At 39.2% G+C, this 19,966-nt stretch overlaps 1 protein-coding gene across 3 annotated transcripts in view; it reads right to left on the bottom strand.

The window, feature by feature from the left end:
* The window catches only part of MNAT1 (MNAT1 component of CDK activating kinase), a 243,804-nt gene that overhangs the window by 187,684 nt on the left and 36,154 nt on the right, over positions 1–19,966 (bottom strand). The gene's annotated exons all lie outside the window — the stretch shown is intronic.

Here is a 19,966-nt window from a genome sequence, read left to right as displayed (position 1 = left end):
TTCACTGATCCTGTCTTCCAATGTTTCAAATTTGCTCCTTAAGCTTTCTATTGTGTTGCCCATTTCTGAAATCTTGCTACTTATCTTTTGGATTTCTAATTGCTGTTTTGGTATGATTTCTAATTATTTACTTTCACACAGTGTTCTTGTATTATTTTCCTGAATTCTTCCATTGCTTTGTCTGTTTTCTTTGATTATGTCTGTATTTTCCATGATTTTGTCTATATTTTCCTTAGTTTTGTCTGTATTTTTCCTTCTTCTCATTCCTGATCTCTTGAAGAGCCTGAATATTAGACTTTTGAATTCTCTATTATATAGTTCCAGTATGTTTTCTTCTACTGGAAGGTCATCTGGTATTTTATTTTGGTCACTTTCTGGAGCCATCCTGCCCTTTTTTTAATATGTTTTGACATTGTCTGCTGTCTCCGAGACATTCAGAAATTATTTTTTTCATTTATTGATTGTAGGCTTGTTTCTTCCGGTTTGTTTGTTTGTTTGTTTTACTTGGTTATGTCTGGGCAGGTGGGCTGGGCATGTTTTGTTGCTTACTCATCTGTGGGCACAATAGTTCTCACCACCTTGTCTAGTTTGGCAGGGCGGGTGATCTATCAGCTATGGTGCAACAGGACAGGTCCAGCAGAGGGGAAGGGCAGGTATGGGTCATTTGTGGCACAAACTAGTGATGGTAGGGTGAGTCTGGGGGTGGTGTAACGGGGTGTGGTCCAGGGGTCCAGAGGTCTGCTTTGGTCCCACTCAGGGGTGCAGCATTTGGCGGGGGACTCAACATTCCTTTCCAGCCACCATCCAATTTCTCTGCTCCCATTCACAACAAAACTCCTGAATCAAGAGTTGCCTATACTGCTGTCTTCACTTCCTCATTTCCCATTCTCTCTTTAATTCATTCCAACCATTTATTCCTGACTTTCCACTGAAACAATGCTTAAGAACTAATGTCCTCCATTTTACCAAAGCCAGTAGTTAATTAACAGAGAATTCTCTGTTCTGATCCTACACCACTGCTTAGCAGCATTAACACAACTGACCACTTCCTTCTTCTTGAGAACACTTTATTCTCTCTCCAGGCTTTTGTGACCTTACACTTAAACTTGGTTTTCCTCTCTTACCTGTCTGCCCTTTTCCATTTCTTTTGTTGGCTCCTTATTTGCAAGACATCTAAAAGCTGAAGTGCCTGAGACTTCTTCCCTGCCCACTCTCCTCCATCTATACAGCTGTTCTTAGATACAGAGTAGAATCATAGAGTTTAAGCACGCGGCTGCTCACCAAAAAGTCAGTGGTTCAAACCTACCAGCTGCTTCATGGGAAAAAAGAACTGGCTATGTGCTCTCATAAAGATTACAGCCTGGGAAACCCTATGGGGCAGTTCTACGCTGCCATATAGGGTTGCTATGAGTTGGAATCGACTCGACAGCAACTAACAACACCAGCAGAGAGGTAGGTGGGGGCCAGACTGCTCAGGGCTTCCTAGGCCGTGGTGCACAGTTTGAGTTTTGGAGCCCTGATGGTGCAGTGGTTAAGTTCTCAGCTGCTAATCACTCCACAGGAGAAAGATGTAGTCTGCTTCCATAAAGACTGCAACCTTGAAACCCTTCTGGGACAGTTTATGAGTTGGAATTGACTCAGTGGCAAAGGGTTTGGTTTTTGGGATCTTCACAGAAGCAGACTGCAGGGTCTGTTTCCTGAGGAGCCACTGGGAGGGTCTGAAACATCAACCTTTCGGTTAACAGTTGAGTGCTTAACCATTGCACCATCAAGGCTCCTCCTTCCATCTGTACTCCCTCCATAAGTGATCACTTCTAGTATAATGAATGGCTTTAAATATGACTCTCAAATCTAGATTGCAGATATGATCCCATCCCTGACCTCCAGACTCCGTAATCAACAACTTCACTCAAATGTCTCAAGCCATCCCAAACAAACAAGGTCCAAAACAGAATTCTTTCATCCTGCTCCACCTGCTCCTCCCCCAAGTATAGTCCTCCAAGGAAGGTAGGTATCCGAGGAAGACTGGCTCTAGGACCCCTCTGCAGATACGAAAATCCCTGAATGCTCAACTTTCTTATATAAAATGGCGTAGTATTTCATATAAACTACACACATCTTCCCGTATAGTTTCAATCATCTGGATTACTTATAGTACCTAATGCAATGTAATTGCTATGTAAGTAGTTGTACTGTATTGTTTAGGGAATGATGACAAGAAAAAAAAGACTGATTTTTTTTCCCAAATATTTTCAATCCACAGTTGGTGGAATACGCTGATGCAGAATGCAGATATGGAGGGCATCTATCCAGTTGCTGAGGTCAAAAATCTAGAAGCCTTCTTTGATTTCTCTCTTCCCTAATTCCCCAACCAAACCAAACCAAACCCACAGCCAATGAGTGGATTCCGATTCACAAGGACCCTACAAGACAGAGTCAAACGGCCCCTATAGGGTTCCCAGGGCTGTAATCTTTCCTCCACGGAGAGGTTGGTAGGTTCCAACCACCAACCTTTTGTTTAACAGCCATAGGTTAACCACTGCGCCACAAGAGCTCCTTCCCTAATTCCCTACATCCAATTATCTAATAACAAAAACAACTTATCAGCAACATTGAATGACCCCACAACTAAAACACATTCACTTTTAGCCATCTCCACTACTATAAGCCACGGTTACTTACTATCTTAAGTACTACCAAAGCCTCCAAACAACTCTCCCTCCTTCCACTCTAACCCTAAACTTTCACCCACCCTTTTCCCCAAATTTATTCTTTATAAAACAATAGAATGGCCTCTTTTAAATGAAATTAACCCTGTTCATGACCCAATGGTGTCTCATGTTAAACAGCATAAAAGCCAAATGCCTTACCATAGCCTTGAAGACCCTGTATGACCTAATCCCTACCTAACTCTTCATCTTCATCTGCTATCAATCTATCCATCATTAAAGAAGCTTTAGGCACACATGCCTTCTTTCTGTCCTTCCAACATGCCAAGGTCATCAAGTTTCAGAGCAATATCACTTGTTGTCTCCTCTGTACGGCTGAAAAAGTTAAATTTACTTTTCCTGACACCAAATGCAAGGATAATAATCAACATAAATCAATATCCCCACTTTTCACTTCTGTTACACTTCTGTTCTGACACCAGCCCACATGCAGCACTTTTTCCTCTAATGCTAGCCACCCAGAGTTAGATCAGATCTCACAACTTCAAGAACACAGTCCTCGACACTACCAAGCAGCCCCAAGACTTCAGGCACCAACTGCAAGCTTCAGAGTCCCCAGAGCTCCTCTCACTTCTGACCTGTTATAGTTAAGTACCACCGAGTCAGTTCTGACTCATACCAACCCCATGTACAACAGAATGAAACACTACCTGGTCCTGTGCCATCCTCATAATCATCATTATGCTTGAGCCCATTGCTGCAGCCACTGTATCAAACCATCTCGTTGAGGGTCTTCCTCTCTTTTGCTGACCCTCTACCAAGCATGATATCCTTTTCCAGGAACTGGTTCCTCCTGATAACATGTCCAAAGCATGTGAGACAAAGTCTTGCCATCCTTGCTCCTAAGGAGCATTCTGGCTGTACTTCCAAGGCAGATTTGTTCATTCTTCTGGCAGTCCATGGTATATTCAGTATCCTTCACCAACACCATAATTCAAAGGTGTCAATTCTCCTTTGGTCTAGATTATTCATTGTCCAGCTTTCACATGCATAGGAGGCAACTAAAAGCACTATGGCTTGGGTCAGGCACACCTTAATCCTCAAAGAAACATCTTTGCTTTTTAACACTTTAAAAAGGTCTTTTGCAGCAGATTTGCCCAGTGCAATGTATCTTTGGATTTCCTGACTGCTGCTTCCATGGGCATTCATTTTGGATCTAAGTAGAATGAAATTCTTGACAACTTCAATCTTTTCTCCGTTTACCATGATGTTGCTTATTGGTTCAGATTTGATGATTTTTTTTTTACATTGAGGTGTAATCCATACTAAAGGCTCAGATCTTTGATCTTCATCAGTAGGTGCTTCAAGTCCTCTATGCTTTCAGCAAGCAAGGTTGTAGCATCTGCATAACACAGGTTAATGAGCCTTCCTCCAATCCTGATGCCACGTTCTTGTTCATATAGTCCAGCTTCTCAAATTATTTACTCAGCATACAGACTGAATAAGTATGGTAAAAGGATACAACCCTGACGCACACCTTTCTTGACTTTAAACCATGCAGTATCCCCTTGTTCTGTTCAACCAACTGCCTCTTGGTCTAAGTACAGGTTCCTTATGAGCACAATGAAGTGTTCTGGAATTCCCATTCTGACCTGTTGACTACAGATTTGGGGGTTCCCTCTACCCCCTCAGGGGTCCCCAGCCACCCTCATTTCTGACCTGCTGGCTCCTGCTACTCTTTTGGGCTCAATAATTCACTAGATGGACTCAGAAAACTCATGGAAAACACTATACTTATGATTATAGCTTTAGTTAGAGGATACCAATCAGGATCAGCACAAAGAAGAATCACAAAGGACAAGGGCTGGGGAGATTCCCAACTTGGAGCTTCCATGTCCCAAAAAGGGACACACTACTCTTGCACGTGCATCACTGTCTTCCACCAACCAAAAAGCCCATGTAGCTTCCACATCTAGAGTTTTTACTGGAGCCTCAAAAAAAAAAAAAAAAAAACATAGTCATGATTGATGGGATCATGCCTCACCCAGGTCAGCTGATATCATGTCACTTGATCTTTCCAGCCTAGCCAGCCCTAACCTGAGTCACCTCATTAGCATAAACTTTCAGGTATGGTCTGTAGGCCTCATTAAAGGCACTTCAATTACTAGGGAATTTCTACGGTTTTAGGGGTTATTTCTCAGGAACCAAGGACAACGACCAAATTATTTCAGATAAAATTAATATAAACCCCACACTATGCCAGAAACTCTCTTCCCTCTGATTTTTTTATGGCTGTCTCCTCTCATCACTCAAGTCTCTAATCAAATGCTGCCTCCTCAGAAATACCTTTATTGAAAAATTCTCCCTACTCTTATCTAAAGGAGACCTGATGGCACAATGGTTTAGTTCAGCTACTAACTAAAGGGTCAGCAGTTGGAATTCACCAGCCACAGGGGTGAAAAAAACCTGGCAATATGCTCCAATAAGGATTACAGCCTAGGCAGTTCTACTCTGCCATATATGGTTGCTATCATTTTGACCTGACTCCATGGCACCTAACAACTCCTGTGTAAGGTAAGTCCTTCCCTTATGCCCTAAAACAGCCAAAATTCTTGTCAGAAATTGATCTCTCCATTTTTAAAAAAGATCTTATCCATCACATCCCAATATTGTCTCTTTAGATAGCCTCCTCTACCAGTATAAAGTTGGTGACTCTGTTATTTTTTTCTCACAGTTAACTACGCCAGATTGTTTGGCAACTCATTTTCATCATTCTATGTTCTCCCTAGGAGGTAGGAAACTGGGAACTACATTTTTCAAAATCCATGCCAGCAAGGCTCCAGTTTTTATTCTACCTCTTGAGAAGCATTTGGAATAGTTTTAGAAAGCAAAAGGACAATAGAAGTATTACTGCTCCTACAGTAGCAAATGGACAGGACTATGAGCTTCAGCAGATGACACAGGAAGTTATACCCATAGATTTCAGGTATTCTGTGAATCACCCACTTCAATAATACAGACAACTGGGAACAACAGCAGCAGTTTCTATAATTCCTGGTCTTCCTGACTTCCTGAATGTGGGCAGCTTCTCTTTCCATGCTGCCCCAGCCCTTTCTAACAAGTGTATAAGCCTATGATTGCCTGTATTAAATTCCCGACAGTTTGAAATACCTAGAACGGCTTTTATCTGCCTGACTAAATCCCAACTGACACATATCCTCTCTTTTCATACATAGCCCATTTGTCAAAATCAATAATTTTATATTTGTTAATTTTTGTGTTTAATGTCTGTCTCTCCCACTAGATTATTCCATGAGCACAAGGATCACATTTTTTATGCTCAGTATTGGATCCCAAGCCCTATGTTCTAGGACAAATACCAGCTGAATGAATGTTAACACCTTGGCAAAATATTTCCATTTACAACATCAAATATAACAGCTCCCACTCTCAAAGTTTCTCTACAGCTTATCACAATTTCAACTCATTGAAATAAAAATATAAAATAACAACTCTATGGAACACATGGACTATGACTTCCTTTCTTCATTTGCTTATTCAGCCGCCTCAGAGCCTTGGAATTACTCTTCGTTTCTACCTGACACTCCACATCCTCCACTAGAAAAACACAGTTAAGAACTCTCAAGTTGGCTTTTTACTTTTAGACACATGGGATCCCCTCATTTGTGATTAACATGAAATGAGATTATCTCTGTGATGAAGCCAATAATGCCATCAGTTTCTAATGTGAATATCCGGTTTGGATCTTAACTTAAAATTCCCTACTGATAATCCTATTGTAACACTAGTAAAATCAAAAGTAATTTTAGATCATTTAAAAATATTTCATCTAAATAAGTGCTCAACAAGGGAAAATGAAACCTCCAAGTATAACTGAAATCATGTATATAATTCCTCTTCATTACAATCTAATTTTACAGAAAATTCCTGTTTATTCAGAGAACTAAAAGATTTTGAAGAAAAATTTACACACAATAGAAAAATGGGAACTCGTTTATTCATCAAATTAAAATTAATTCAACAAGTATGCATTAGGTGCCTACTACATGACAGGCACTGGGGATGCTACCTCAGTGAGCAAAACAAAAATCCCTGCCTTATGAAGCCTACATATAACACGGACAGAGAGAAATTACATAGTATTATAAGGTGGTAAGAGCTACAAAAAAAAAAAAAAGAGCAAGATAAACAGAATGCTGGGGGTAGCAGTAGTAGTGAGGCTAACAAAGGGAGTAATAAGAAAGGTCAGAAAGGCTGGAGAGAGAAGAGCTTGTGTAAGACAGACAGGACTATAAGGACTTTGGATTTTACTCTGTGTGAAATGGGAAGCAATTCCAGAGTCTTGAGTAGAGAAGTGACATGATAGGAATTACTTATTTAAAGGACCACTCAGGCTGCTCTGTGGAAAACAGGCTATAAGGACAAAAGAAAAAGCAGGTAAACTAATCAGTGAGCTACAGTATTACCGTATCCAAGTAAGAGATGATACTGACTCAAACCAAGTTGGTAGCACTTACATAAAATTAAAAACTAAGTAACATAACTGCTTAGAGACCCAGCAATAAGTGGCAAATTTATAAAGAAAATGAAAAGAATGATTAACACAAAATTCAGGGTAGCAGTCATCTCTACAGGAGAAGGTAGATATGATAGAGAGGGATAAAGGCTTCCAAATTATTGGTAAGGTCCTATTTCTTAATCCAAGTACTAATTATACAAGTATTTGATCTATTACTATTATTCATTAAGCTATTTTTTTAATACATATGTTATCTACCTACGTTTAATCTGCAAAAAAAAAAAATGTTTTTTTTAATATAAATTCAACATTATAATCTTGGGCATGGGGGACCCTTTTGAAAATACACATAGCCTTGCCATCACCCACATTCTGATACAGAGAAACAAGATACAAAAGGGTGGTGGGAAAGAAATGAATTACACCACAGTGATTAGAAGCAGTTTTGTCATCAATTAGAACTAGCTGAATCCAGGTTGAACCCTTTTTTTTTTTTTTACATTTACTGTTGTTGTTGTTAGGTGCCGTCAATTCGGTACTGAGTCATAGTGACCCCACACAAAAGAACGAAACATTGCCCAGTCCTGTGCCATCATCACAATCGTTGTTATGCTTGAGCCCACTGTTGCAGCTGCTGTGTCAACCCATCTTGTTGAGGGTCTTCCTCTTTTTTGCTGACCCTCTAACTTTACTAAGCATGATGTTCTTCTCCAGGGTTTGGTTCCTCCTGATAACACATTCAAAGTAGGTGAGATGAAGTCTCGTCATCCTTGCTTCTAAAGAACATTTTGGCTGTATTTCTTTCAAAACAAATTTGTTCTTTTGGCAGTCTTCGCCAACACCATAATTCAAAGGCATCAATTTTTCTTCAGTCTTCCTTATCCATTGTTCAGCTTTCGTATGCATGTGAGGCAACTGAAGACACCGTGGTTTGGGTCTGGTGAATCTTAGTCCTCAAAGTGCCATCTTTGCTTTTTAATGTTTTAAAGAGGTCTTTTGCAGCAGATTTGCCCAGTGAAATCAATCATTTGATTCTTGAAATTTTACTTCCACTGGCAATGATTGTGGATCCAAGTAAAATGAAACCCTTGACAACTTCAATATTTTCTCCATTTAGGCAAGTTATTTATTTAAGATCTCTAAACCTTAATGCCCTCATTCATAAAAAGTGGATATAGGGCAGAGGCGGAGCCAGGATGGTGGAATAGACAGAGGCTTCCATGGAGCCCTCTTTACAAAAATGACCCAAAAGAACAAGTGAAACGAGTATATTTGTGACAAGCTGGGAGCCCTAAGCATCAAAGGCAAGCTTAGACAACGAGCTGAGGGGCAGGGGAAGGAACAGACCGTTCAGAAGCAGAGAGAAGTTACCCAACCTGAATCGCAGGGAACCCTCAGGCACCATTCCCGGAGCGGTGGCGGCGGCAGGGGCAGGCTGGTACTCAAGTTCAGCCACAGTTTCCTCAGGGAGAAGCAGCCAGCCACACAGACCAAACGCACCTCCGGAACCTGAGGAGAAGGGCACTCTCGGCAAAAGCTAAGTACTGGCGTATATTTTACCGTGCCCCGCCACCCCCAAGCCAGCTTCAGCAGCTGAATCTCTGGGCCTGAGATAGACCCTGGTGAGCACCTAGAGCCGTCCTCCCAGCCTTGGGGAACGGAAAAATTTGCAGCTGCGGGGAAAAGATAATTTGCTAGCTCCATTAATTGGGAGAGTTCAGGACAGAAGCAGCTCCTGTCCAGGCATAAACCGTCCGTGGACCTTGACCACCTTTCCCTTCTACATGGACCTGTGTGGGCCTATTTCAGAAGAACAGGACCTTGTTGGCAAACTCCAACCATTTCACCTGTGCAGTGGAGAGATGGGTGTTTCACGTTTGACATTGCTTTGCCTATTAAACAAGGTCCTCACCTACCCACAACAGGGACCTAAGGACTGGTGGCTCCACTTGGGTCACCCAGCCACCCGTGACACGGGTCCAGGGATAACTGGTACCTCCCAGTCCTTACAACAAAAACGTTGGGTGCCCATGGTCCCTCTGCAGAGCCCACCCACCAACACGCTCTAGGGAACAGAGACACGTTTTCCTCAGAAACAATTCGGGGTCGGTTCTCAGCCAACCTTGTTAAGAGCGTGACCCCTGCTGCAATCAGATACCGGTATATACGCCAGTCATCCCTGCCCCTCTAAGACTGTAGGACAGAGCCTGTACCACACACCTGATATCAGCTGCCTGGAAACCTGAGCTGGATTCATACAAGAAAATTCAGTGGACTCCTAGACTGATAAACCTGATAACAGCTCTAGCTGGCTGGGGACACCAGACCTCCAAAGGCAAAAATAACCAAGCTAGCTCACTCAAGCAACCCATAGGGGTATACCAAAACAAAACAAAGCAAGCAGCTACGACACAGTAAGCAAGCATAAACTAATATAATAACTTATAGATGGCTCAGAGACAACAGTCAATATCAAGTCACATAAGGCAACAGGCCATGATCACTTCAACAGGCTCTCAAAACAAAGAATCCAGGAATTTTTTAGATGAAAGCGCATTCCTGGAATTACCAGATGCAGAATACAAAAGTATAATATACAGAACCCTTCAAGACATCAGGAAGGAAATGAGGCAATACACAGAACAAGCCAAGGAACACACAGATAAAGCAACTGAAGAAATTAGAAAGATTATTCAGGAAAATAATGAAAAGTTTAATAAGCTGGAAAAATCCATAGACAGCAATCAGAAATTCAGAAGATTAACAATAAAATTACAGAATTAGATAACTCAATAGAAAGTCAGAGGAGCAGAATTGAGCAAGTAGAAGCTAGAATTTCTGAACTCAAACATAAACCACTTGGCACTAATATATTTGAAGAAAAATCAGAAAAAGCAATTTTAAAAAATGAAGAAACCTGAAGAATCATGTGGGACTCTATCAAGAGACATAACCTACGAGTGATTAGAGTACCAGAACAGGGAGACATAACAGAAAATACAGAGAAAACTGTTGAAGATTAATTGGCAGAAAACTTCCCTGATATTGTGAAAGATAAGAAGATATCTACCCTAGATGCTCATCGAACCCCACATAAGGTAGATCTTAAAAGAAAGTCACCAAGACATATTATAATCAAACTTGCCAAAACCAAAGATAAAGAGACAATTATAAGAGCAGTGAGGGATAAAGGAAAAGTCACCTACAAAGGAGAGCCAATAAGAATAAGCTTGGACTACTGGGCAGAAACCATGCAGGCAAGAAGGCAATGGGATGACATATTTAAAAAATTGAAGGAAAAAAATTGCCTGCCAAGAATCATATATCCATCGAAACCGTCTCTTAAATATGAAGGTGAAATTAAGACATTTCCAGATAAACACAAGTTGAGGGAATTTGTAAAAAAAAAAAACCAAAACTACAAGAAATACTAAAGGGACTTCTTTGGTTAGAAAATCAATAATATCAGGTATCACCCCGAGACTAGAACACTGGGCAGAGCAACCAGAAGTCAACCCAGACAGGGAAATAAAAAAAAAAAAAAAAGCCCAACACAGGGTAATGACAATGTTATTATATAAAAGAAGACAACATTAAAATAATAAAGAGGGACTAAGAAATGTAATCATACAACTTCAACATGGAAAGGAAGGTACGACGATACAAAGAAATAAAAGTTAGTTATAAATTTAGAAAAATAGGGGTAAATAATAAGGTAACCACAAAGGAGAGAACTACCCTACTCATCAAAATAAAATACAAGGGAAAAATACAGACTCAATAGAAACAAAATCAACAACAACAAATATGAGGAAAGGACAATATATAAAGAAAATCTACTCAGCACATAAAATCAAGTGGGAAAAAGAAACTGTCAACACGCAAAAAAAGACATCAATATCTTAGCAATAAATTCATACCAATCCATAATTACCCTGAATGTAAATGGACTAAATGTACCAATAAAGAGACAGAGTGGCAGAACGGATTAAAAAACAAGATCCATCTATATGCTGCCTACAAGAGACACACCTTAGACTTAGAGACACAAACTAAAACTCAAACAATGGAAAAAAATATATCAAGCAAACAACAATCAAAAAAGAGCAGGAGTGGGAATATTAATTTCTGACAATATAAACATTAAAGTTAAATCCATCAGAAAGGATAAGGAAGGACACTGCATAAAGATTACAGGGACAATACACTGAGAAAATATAACTATATTAAATATTTATGCACCCAATGACAGGGCTGCCAGATACATAAAACAAACTCTATCAGCATTGAAAAGATAACTGAAATATTGAGATATCTGTGGAACTATCTATTGAGATAGACAGCTCTACAATAATAGCAGGAGATTTCAACACGCCACTTCGGTGAAGGACAGGACATGCAGAAAGAAGCTCAATAAAGACACAGAAGATCTAAATGCCACAATCAACCAACTTGACCTAGTAGACATATACAGAACACTCCACCCAACAGCAACCAACTATACTTTCTTTTCTAGTGCACATGGAACTTTCTCTAGCATAGACCACATATTAGATCATAAAGCAAGCCTTGGCAGATTCCAAAACATTGAAATATTACAAAGCATCTTCTCTGACCATAAGGCCATAAAAGTGGAAATCAATAACATGAAAAACAGGGAAATCAAACACTTGGAAACTGAACAACAACATGCTCAAAAAAGACTGGATTATAGAAGACATTAAGGATGGAATAAAGAAATTCATAGAATCCAATGACAATGAAAACACTTCCTATCAGAACCTTTGGGACACAGCAAAAGCGGTGCTCAGAGACCAATTTATATCAGTAAACGCACACATCCAAAAAGAAGAAAGGGCCAAAATCAAAGAACTATCCCTACAACTTGAACAAATAGAAAGAGAGCAACAAAAGAAATCCACAGGCACTAGAAGAAAACAAATAATAAAAATTAGAGCTGAACTAAGTGAAATAGAAAACAGAAAAACAATTGAAAGAATTAACAAGACCAAAAGCAGGTTTTTTGAAAAAAATCAACAAAATTGATAAACCATTGGCAAAACTGACAAAAGAAACAGGAGAGGAAGCAAATAACCCAAATAATAAATGAGATGGGCGATATTACAACAGACCCAATGGAAATTAAAAAATCATACCAGATTACTATGAAAAACTATAGTTTCGAAAGCCTAGAAAAAATGGATGAATTCCTAGAAACACACTGCCTACCTAAACTAACAGAAACAGAGGTAGAACAACTAAATACACCCATAACAAAAGAAGACATTGAAAAGGTAATCAAAAAAACTCCCAACAAAAAAAAAACCCTAGTCCGGACGGCTTCACCGCAGAGTTCTACCAAACTTTCAGAGAAGAGTTAATACCACTACTACTGAAGGTATTTCAAAGCATAGAAAATGATGGAATACTACCAAACTCATTCTATGAAGCTACCATATCCCTGATACCAAAACCAGGTAAAGACACCACAAGATAAGAAAATTATAGACCTATATCCCTCATGAACTCAGATGCAAAAATCCTCAACAAAATTCTAGCCAATATACTTCAACAACATATCAGAAAAATAATTCACCATGACCAAGTGGGATTCATACCAGGTATGCAGGGATGGTTCAACATTAGAAAAACAATTAATGTAATCCACCACATAAATAAAACAAAAGACAAGAATCACAAGATTTTATCAATTGATGCAGAAAAGGCATTTGATAAAGTTCAACACTCATTCATGATAAAAAAAAACTCTCAGCAAAATAGGAATAGAAGGAAAATTCCTCACAATAATAAAGGGCATTTATACAAAGCCAACATCACCCTAAATGGAGACAGCCTGAAAACACGACCATTGAGATCGGGAACCAGACAAGGATGCCCTTTACCACCACTCTTATTCAACATTGTGCTGGAAGTCCTAGCCAGAGCAATTAGGCTAGATAAAGAAATAAAGGGCATCCAGATTGACAAGGAAGAAGTAAAAGTATCTCTATTTGCAGATGACATGATCTTATACACAGAAAACCCTGAGGAATCCTCCAGGAAACTACTGAAACTAATAGTTCAGCAGAGTATCGGGATACAAGACAAACATACAAAAATCAGGTGGTATCCTCTATACCAAAAAAAGAACATCGAAGAGGAACCCACCAAATCAATGCCATTTACAGCAGCCCCCAAGAAGATAAAATACTTAGGAATAAATCTTACCAGAGCTGTAAAAGACTTATACAAAGAAAACTACAGTCAGTACACTTCTGCAAGAAACCAAAAGAGACTTACGTAAGTGGAAGAACATACCCTGCTCATGGATAGGAAGGCTTAACATTATAAACATGTCTATTCTACCAAAAGCGATCTATACATTTAATGCAATTCCAATCCAAATCCCAAGGACATTCTTTAATGAGATGGAGAAACAAATCACCAATTTCGTATGGAAGAGAAAGAGGCCCCGGATAAATAAGGCATTACTGAAAAAGAACAAAGTGGGAGGCCTTATTTTACCTAATTTTAGAACCCGTTATACTGCCACAGTAGTCAAAACAGCCTGGTACTGGTACAACAACAGATACATGGACCAATGGAACAGAACTGAGAATCCAGACATAAATCCACATATGAGCAGCTGGTATTTGACAAAGGCCCCAAAACAGTTAAATGGGGAAAAGACAGTCTTTTTAACAAACAGTGCTGGCATAACCGGATAAAAAAGAAACTGGATATCCATCTGCAAAAAAATGAAACAAGACCCATACCTCACTCCAAGCACAAAAACTAACTCAAAATGGATCAAACACCTAAATATAAAATCTAAAACAATAAAGATCATGGAAGAAAAAATAGGGACAACATTAGGAGCCCTAATACATGGCATAAACAGTATCCAAACATTATAAAGTACATAGAAGAAAAACTAGATAACTGGGAGCTCCTAAAAATCAAACACCTATGCTCATCCACAGACTTCACCAAAAGAGTAAAAAGACTACCTAGAGACTGGGAAAAAGTTTTTAGCTATGACATTTCTGATCAGCGCTCGATCTCTAAAATCTACATGATACTGCAAAAACTCAACTGCAAGAGGACAAATAACCCCATTAAAAAATGGGCAAAAGATATGAATAGACACTTCACTAAAGAGGACATTCAGGTAGCTTAGAGATATATGAGGAAAAGTTCACGATCATTACCCATTAGAGAAATGCAGATCAAAACTACAATGAGATTTCGTCACTCCAACAAGGCTGGCATTAATCCAAAAAACACATAAGAATAAATGTTAGAGAGGCTGTGGAGAGACTGGAACACTTCTACACTGTGGTGGGAATGTCAAATGGTACAGCCGCTTTGGAAATCGATTTGGCACTTCCTTAAAAAGTTAGAAATAGAACTACCATACGATCCAGCAATCCCACTCCTTGGAATATATCCTAGAGAAATAAGAGCCTTTACATGAACAGATATATGCACACCCATGTTTATTGCAGCACTGTTTACAATAGCAAAAACATGGAAGCAACCAAGATGCCCATCAACGGATGAATGGATAAATAAATTATGGTATATTCACACAATGGAATACTACGCATCGATAAAGAACAGTGAGGAATCTGTGAAACATTTCATAACATGTAGGAACCTGGAAGGCATTATGCTGAGTGAAATTAGTCAGTTGCAAAAGGACAAATATTGTATAAGACCGCTATTATAAGAACTTGAGAAATAGTTTAAACGAGAAGAAAACATTCTTTTGTGGTTACGAGACGGGGGAGGGAGGGGGTGGGAGAAGGGTATTCACTAATTAGATAGTAGATAAGAACTACTTTTGGTGAAGGGAAAGACAACACACAATACAGGGGAGGTCAGCACAATTGGGCTAAACCAAAAGCAAAGAAGTTTCCTGAATAAACTGAATACTTCAAAGGCCAGCGTAGCAGGGGCAGGGGTCTGGGGAAGATGGTTTCAGGGGACATCCAAGTCAACTGGCATAATAAAATCTATTAAGAAAATATTCTGCATCCCTCCCACTTTGAAATGTGGCATCTGGGCTCTTAAAGGCTAAGAAGTGGCCATTAGATGCATCAATGGATCTGAACCCACCTGGATCAAAGGAGAATGAAGAACAAGAACACCAAAGTCACACGACAACTATGAGCCCAAGAGACAGAAAGGGCCACATGAACCAGAGTCTTACGTCATCCTGAGACCAGAAGAACTGGATGGTGCCCGGCCACAAACGATGACTGCCCTGACAGGGAGCACAACAGAGAACCCCTGAGGGAGCAGGAGATCAGTGGGATGCAGACCCCAAATTCTCATAAAAAGACCAGACTTAACGGTCTGACTGAGACTAGAGGAATCCCGGCGGTCATGGTCCCCAAACCTTCTGTTGGCCCAGGACAGGATCCATTCCCGAAGACAACTCATCAGACATGGAAGGGACTGGACAATGGGTTGGAGAGAGATGCTGATCAAGAGTGAGCTACTTGTATCAGGTGGATACTTGAGACTGTGTTGGCATCTCCTGTCTGGAGGGGGGATAGGAGGGTAGAGAGGGTTAGAAACTGGCAAAATTGTCACAAAGGATAGACTGGAAGGGCTGACTCATTAGGAGGAGAGTAAGTGGGAGTATGGAGTAAGGTGTATATAAACTTATATGTGACAGACTGACTTGATTTGTAAATGCTCACTTAAAGCACAATAAAAATTATTAAAAAAAGAAAATATTCTGCATCCCACTTTGAAGAGCGGCGTCTGGGGTCTTAAACGCTAGCAAGCAGCCATCTAAGATGCATCATTTGGTCTCAACCCACCTGGATCAAAGGAAAATGAAGAACACCAAGGACACAAGGTGATTACGAGCGCAAGAGGCAGAAAAGGCCACATGAACCAGCAACTACCTCATCCTGAGACCAAAGGAACTAGATGGTGCCCGGTTACAACCGATGACTGCCCTGACAGGGAACACAACAGAGAATCCCTGAGGGAGCAGGAGAGCAATGGGTTAAAAAAAATAATAATAATTTTTTATTTTTTTTAATTTTTTTATACAGACCCCAAATTCTCATAAGACCAGACTTAATGGTCTCACTAAGACTAGAAGGACCCCAGTGGTCATGGCCCCCAGACCTTCTGTTGACCCAGGACAGGAAGCATTCCTGAAGCCAACTCTTCAGACATGGATTGGACTGGACAATGGGTTGGAGAGAGATGCTGGTGAGGAGTGAGCTTCTTGGATCAGGTGGACACTTGAGACTATGTTGGCATCTCCTGCCTGGAGGGGAGATGAGAGGGTGGAGGGGGTTAGAAGCTGGCGAAAAGGACACGAAAAGAGAGAGTGGAGGGAGAGAGCAGGCTGTCTCATTAGGGGGAGAGTAATTGGGAGTGTGTAGCAAGGTGTATATGGGTTTTTGTGTGAAAGACTGACTTGATTTGTAAACTTTCACTTAAAGCACAATAAAAATTATAAAAAAAAAAAAGTGGATATAAAAACAACCTGCCAATTAGTTATTACAAAGATTCCTAAATGAGATAATGAATAAAGCGCATTCAGTACTGTGCCTAGAATACAGTAAGCATTTCTGTATTAGTAACAGTATTTTAAAAACCTTCCTGGGTTATTCTAATCCTACTCTTGCCCCACCTCTGTCTGAAAGATTTTGCTGTTATCCTAAAAGAAAGGTTAGAAAAATTCTGTTCTGGAATGTAATTCTAAAACCATTATAATTCCTACTGGTGTTTCTATGGGCCATGTCATTTATAAACACCAAAACAAAATTTTAAAAAGTCAACCAAGACCTTTAAAAGTCAGCCATGGAAAAATTCATTAAATATGCAACTCTTCAAAATTACAACCACCATTAAGGACAACCACCCTATTTATGAGTGGATACATTCTGTAGTTCTTAACAAATGAGCAATATAATACTACTATATACTCAACCTCACCCAGGAAAAAAATATGCCATAATGCAAAAAACTGAACTGTGTTTGCCTCCAAAATTATTAGAAAATCCAGAAGGGTCTGACAGATATAATTACCAATCTGATTTTATTTGCTTCCCCCAGCCATCTTCTTTGTTTTATGTATCTTAAGTCCCTTAGGATAGGCCTAAAACTGGACTCAATTTTCCCAAAAAGTGTAGGGTATCCAAGAAAGATCCCAGAGGAATGAACCAGAGTAAGGCTGTAAGCTGGCCAGACAGAGCAAGGTATGTTAAACTCCAGGTTTGTGGGGGAGGAATTTGCATGTACCAGAAACTCACAAAATCGTAAGTCACAAATGCACAGAACACAAGGGTTTCTTGTGCATTACCACCACTGAAATGTTCCGCCATTCATGTTCCAGAACATAGTTTAGGTTTATATTGTGTTCCCAATCCAAAAGTGCATTGTTAACACCTCAAGAAGCATATGGAAATCATTTCCCTGATCTGTTCCTATATTAAAAATGTTTACTATAAGAGAAACAGATCTCTGAACCCAAACTTTAACAACTTATTAAAACAGAAACTCCCAAACTTGATTTACCTACAAACATTAGTTTTTAGTATTAAACAGTAATTCCCACAGTTTCTCCACATTAACTGAAAATATTTCCTATTTCTTAAAGACTATTCTCTCATTTTTTATTGTTTCAAATTTCCACCTGCAATATAAGTGAAGTTCTAACGAGTATCTATCAAACTGTTTTTAATAATAATTAAACAAGCTATAGTAATAAACCTCTAAAAAATGAAACCTAAATAGTCATAGAATAAATAGCATTAAGTATTCAGTAATTTATTCTTTGTGCTATATCTGGAAAGTTTCTTAAAAGCCTTTGAAAAACAAGATAGGTACAAAAAACAAGGAGAAAGAGCAATTTATATTACTTAATAGATGCAATCCTTTTATGCCAAAGGTAATTATCTTCTTAGGATATTACCACAAACAAAACTTGGAACGTTAAGAGATCCCGTATAAAAATTATTATTTTCCTATAGAAGAATCCTGATCAAAAGAGGGAAAAATGCAGAACAGAATTTCAAATTCTCATTGGAATCCAGAGTTCCCGGAGCCAATAAGGCTGGGTGAATCCCTGAAACTACAGCCCTGTGATAATCTTTAAACCTTAACCCTCAAACCAAAACTATTCCCTGAAGTTTTTTTGAACCAAACAATATTGTTGCTGTTGTTAGGTGCCATCAAGTCAGTTCCAACTCATAGCAACCCTATGTAAAACACTGCCTGGTCCTGCACCATCCTCATGATTGTTGTTATGCTTCAGCCCATTGTTACAGCCACTATCAACCCATTTCATTGAGTGTCTTCCTCTTTTTTGCTGACCCTATACTTTACCAAGCATGATGGCCTTCTCCAGGGACTGATCCCTCCCGATAACATGTCCAAATTATGTGAAATGAAGTTTCATCATCCTTGCTTCTAAGGAGCATTCTGGCTGTATTTCTTCCAAGACAGATTTGTTTATTCTCTGGCAGTCCCTGGTATATTCAATATTCTTCACCAATACCATAATTCAAAGGCGTCAATTCTTCTTCAGCCTTCCTTGTTCACTGTCCAGCTTTCACGTGCATATGAGGCAACAGAAAACACCATGGCTTAGGTCAGGAGTACCTTAGTCTTCAAGGTGACATCTTTGCTTTTTAACACTTTAAAGAGGTCTTTTGCAGCAGATCTGCCCAGTGCAATGCGTCGTTTGATTTCTTGACTGCTGCTTCCATGGGTGTTGGTTGTGAATCCAAGAAAAATGAAATCCTTACCAACTTCAATCTTTTCTCCGTTTATTATGATGTTGCTTATTGGTCCAGTTGTGAAGACCACAACAATTGTTTAGATTAATTAGTAAAATCTGTCTTCCTTGAGCATTGTGCTCTTTTAAATAATTATCTATGTGGGATCGAATTGACAACAGCAACTCAAAAGGTTAGATGAGATGCTTCGGGGGCAGTGAGATCATGCTAATGGTGGCAGGATAATTTGAAAAAGGATAGTAAAAATGATTGCACAATTTGAAGAATCTAATCAATGTCACTGAATTGTACATGTAGAAATTTTTGTGAAATGGTATATCTTTTGCTGTGCATATTTTCACAAAATAATTTCAAGTTATATTTCTACTTTTGTGCCAAGATTAAATATATACGTATGTATTATGTGTGTATATATATATATAATTTTGAGATTACAGATTTTAATTTGCATAGAGGCAGATTTGAAGGGTCCATCCATCTTCTGCTAGATCAATCATAAAACAAATAGAAGTTCAAAACTTTAGCATGATACAGTATGTCTTAAGTCAGCTAGAACATAAAATTTTTATTTTCAGGCTAACCAGAATATAAGCTGTCAGCAAGAAACTACTCTGGTTATACCTCTGTTTTCTAATGATCATTTTAAGAAAGCTCTATTTTTCAAATCTTTTTAACCTTTCTTATTTGTGGTTTAGCTTTCTTGCCACTGGATTTGCCAGCCCTGGACACAGTATCAGCCTATTTGGTAATATTCCAAACTCTGGCCACAACCTCCTATGTACCTACCAGTTATCAATCCCTCATTACCTACACTGCCCCCTTGATCTTGTCCAGACCTTCAATCCTTTAATACTATCTTCATCTCCCAATTACAGCTCTCTCTTAGTTATGTTTCCTTTTATAACCAGCCTAGATTCCAAGACCCACCACTTCGGCTACTACCACTTGTCAAATATATTTATTTGTTTGTTTACGCATTCTCA

The sequence above is a fragment of the Elephas maximus genome, chromosome 10 (genome assembly GCF_024166365.1).
Source record: "Elephas maximus indicus isolate mEleMax1 chromosome 10, mEleMax1 primary haplotype, whole genome shotgun sequence".
Lineage (NCBI taxonomy): Eukaryota > Metazoa > Chordata > Mammalia > Proboscidea > Elephantidae > Elephas > Elephas maximus.
Note: the sequence above shows the minus strand (reverse complement) of the source record. Positions and strands in the feature narration are given on the sequence as shown.